Raw genomic sequence first — 3,861 nt, forward strand, 5'->3', positions numbered from 1 at the left:
TTCTCTGCCTCATCCGCATACTGGGACGGCGGCGGCAGGACAACTTTTCCCCAATCCGCTGTCGAGTGCGGATCACCATCGGGGTTGGGGCCCAACTTGCCAATGGGGTGGCATTGCGGGCGGCGGCCACCGGAAGAACGACCACCGCCGCCAGAGCCGTCGAGACCTTCTCCGCCATCGCCGCCGCCGAAGCTGGTCGCCATGAGTAGAGCGGGAGGAACGCGCGGGAGGGAAATTGAATCGGGGATTGGAGGAGGAAACGACGGGCGCGTGACCTAATACACGTGCGCGGAAACGGCCGTCACCTGCCGTCTAACATCGTCCGTCAGCCCGCGCCACGTCGACCCGACAGGTGGGCCCAACCTGTCGGTTTTGCTGTTTCCATGGCTAAAACGGCCAGTCAATGCTCCGCGTTACCAATTAGTCTCAGAGTTGGTGGTTTTTTGTGACATGGCTCAAATCTGGTACTGACGTGTTACCCTAGCCCCAATTGGGGTGGTTTTGGGTAAATAACTCGCTTTTGTTCCGGACTTTTTATATTTATATACTTTTATAGATTGGTTCGGCCTGGCTCTTGTATGCAGTTTCGTATTTATATGGAGGGAAAAAGTCCAAAACAAACCTTGAATTTGTCGACGAAAGCTAAATCAAACCCTGAACTCTCAATCCCTGAAATCAGCACACCAAACTCTCTTATCCCGGTCTATTTTAAACCTTAAGAGAACTTAACCGGTATTTGCTGAATTGGGCCAGCCCATTAGCGGTGTCGCTCCCGCGCGCACACTGCTCTGGGTTTTCTTTGTCTTTTTTGTTTTCTTTTTTTTACACATGTCTATTTTTTCTTCGTACCCAATGTTCACTTTTAACGCACACATAAAATATTTTTTGATACACTTTTGATAGTTTCAAATACATTATGTACATTTTTAAATTAAATGTTTTCAATTTTTTTTGAATACATGGTTATATTTTTCCAAATACATGTTTACATTTTTTAGTGACAATAAACATTTTATAAAACTAAACGAACACTCTTTCACATAGTTCAACATTTTTGAATTTGTAGACACTTTTTTCAAACACATGGTAAGTATATTCTATTAAGTGTAAGACACAATTTTTACAACACGCAAACAATTTTTTTACATTGTACACACATTTTTTGTTTGAAAACGTCACAAACACATTTTTTTGAAACTCGTGAACATTATTGAAATGCTACATTTTTTTGAATGTACGAAACATTTTTTGAATCACAGAAATATTATTATACATTGAACAAACATTTGTTTGAATTGCTCCATACATTTGTTTTAAACTTGTGATATTTTTAGATGTAACAAAATATTTTCTTACAATTTGTTCAGATTTCGAAATTTCTTCCTATTTTGTAAATTTTTCAAAAAGCATTCACACTTTAAATTATGTTCGGGTTTCAGAAAATGTTTATATTTCAAAAAGTGTTTGCTCTTAAAAATTTTGTTCAGCTTTCAGAAAAGAAAAGCTCGCTTCATGTCTGGTTGGCCGGCCCAGACGAGTCCTTAGGCAACGATCCGAAACATTTTCTGAAAACATTATTTACAAAATTCTAAAAGCATTATCTATAAAATGTGACATAATTTCTGAAAATCCGAAACATTTTCATAGCATGTGAAAAACTTTTGAAATTCTGAACATTTTTTAGAATTGCTTTTGAAATCAGAAACAGTTTTTAAAAATGCAAATAGAATTTCTAAATTCCAGAAAAATTAAAAAAACAAAAGGAATTGAATTTTTGGGATAAATAGAAAACAGGAATAATTTTTAACTTCTGAAAATTTTAGAAATGCACGAATATATTTTAAAGTTCACGATTTCTTGTTGTGTTATAGTTGGCCGGCCCAATTTTTGAGTGGCAGTTTATCCCGGCCGGGATTTTCTTATTCCCGGTGTGCCAAACAGGTCTAGGGTCCAAAATAGACCGGGATTACAAATTCAGAGTCCCAATTTTCGGGATTCAAAGTTCAGGGTTTGATTTAGCTTTCATCTACAACTTCAAGGTTTGTTTTGGACTTTTTTCTATATGGAGCCGGGGAGAGTCCCCTGTTTTTTTCTAAAAAGAATGACTTGCGAGCTATGACGTACACTTGATGGACCTGTGACGCCTAAACAAATGCGTGTGTTTACTCCTGCCATGGAATTTCGCACCACATATGTGTGGTGTGAAGCACGATTCGAAGGTCAAGACAAGACTTGAGGTGCTGCGTGCTTGCGTGGCGCCACATGTCGTGTGGAACACCGCCAAACACACCCGCGTGGTTGCATGCCATCTACGACTAATTTTGCACGGAGAAGGAACAATATACAAGTCTGCGCGCACGGCCGGTGAGCGCGGCGCTAGCGTGTCAACCCGTCCGAGCTCCGGCTGCTCCGCGAGTTCATCATTCCTCCGACTTCCGAGCAGCACGGCGGCACCCACATGAGCTTCAGGCTTCCGAGGACCGAAAGGTGGCCGGCGCCGGTGCGCCTTCCACACCAGATCCCCTGCTGTCATGTCCATTTCCTCTGTTCCAGCACCAGCACAGCAGAGTCGGGCTCGGGCGGGCGGGTCAGCGTTTTTCCTCTGAGTTAATGCGGCGGCCGCTGCTCGTTCGTCCGTCCGTCCGTCCGTCCAAGCCTTGTTGACCGTTTCTTCCACGCGCCACGGCAGAAGGGACGGTCAGCGTTCCAGTCCAGCACGAGAATTTCCAACCTAGTTGGCCGCGAAGAACGGGGCACACGGACACGGTGTACCGGCCAGCTGCACGCCACCAGATTCCTCTCCATATATATACACACACTACACGAGTCACACAAGTGGCGGACCAGCACCAGCACCAGCACCAGACTGCAATCTCTACACTCAGAACCGGGCGGCTAGATATTCCGGGAGATACGTGCGTGCGTGCGTGCTCTGTGAAGTTTCCAGAGGATCTAGATCGCAGGGCACGTTCCTTTGCTTCTTGGAAGCCATGGATGCTCACCGTCACCGCAGCTTGTTCGTCGTCGTCGTCGTGGCTGTCGCTGCGATAATCTTCACCATGGGCTTCGTGCGGTGTGCCGATGCCGCACGACCCGTGCCACCGAGCCCGGCGTCGTCCTCAACGGCGTCCGCGCTGGTGTCGTCGTTGATGGAGATGCTACCCATGGGGCCGAGCGGAGGAGGCGCGGGGCACTGATCCGCTCAAGTTGATCGCTGGCGAGAAGCGTAGTGTAGACAGGTCTAGCTAGGGAACGGATGTAACGTTGCTGCTGACAGTTCTTTGTTCTTGGTCCTCCTTCTCTACCTGGCCATCTTCACTTTTTTTTTGCCCTACACTTGCAAGAGGTCTAGGAAGTGTCTGACATTTTATCTAAATAGTACCGTTGACATGAGCAATAGCATGATGCAACACAAACCACCAGAAAGTTTCTCCTATCCAAATGATAAGCGTCACACGTGTGGTATAAAATATTTAGACCAAACGTGCTCATCACTCATCACCGTTCAGTTATTTTGAATGAATTAAAGAGCACAGAGCTGCCACGTCATGTTTTCCAAACGTTCGGGCTGGCCACGGTCTAAGAGCATCTACGATCCGGACTTTGCAAATCCGACCCCTCAAACGCCAGTGGACGCGCCCCGACGCGTCCGCGGGCACTGATCGAACACGTCTCAAATTAGTCACTTTGCATCCGCCTCTCTCATATTTCATCCCTAGATCCATATGAAGCATGCAAAAGGAATCCTACATACTACATCTACGTACTATCCTAGCTACTTTTCATCATCGGAGATGTCCACGACGACGGTGCCGGGCGCGGCTGGACGGGCGGGTAGGAGGGCTCCGGCTCATCCTCCTT

This window comes from Triticum dicoccoides, chromosome 3B (assembly GCF_002162155.2).
Source record: "Triticum dicoccoides isolate Atlit2015 ecotype Zavitan chromosome 3B, WEW_v2.0, whole genome shotgun sequence".
In the NCBI taxonomy this organism is placed as follows: Eukaryota; Viridiplantae; Streptophyta; class Magnoliopsida; order Poales; family Poaceae; genus Triticum; species Triticum dicoccoides.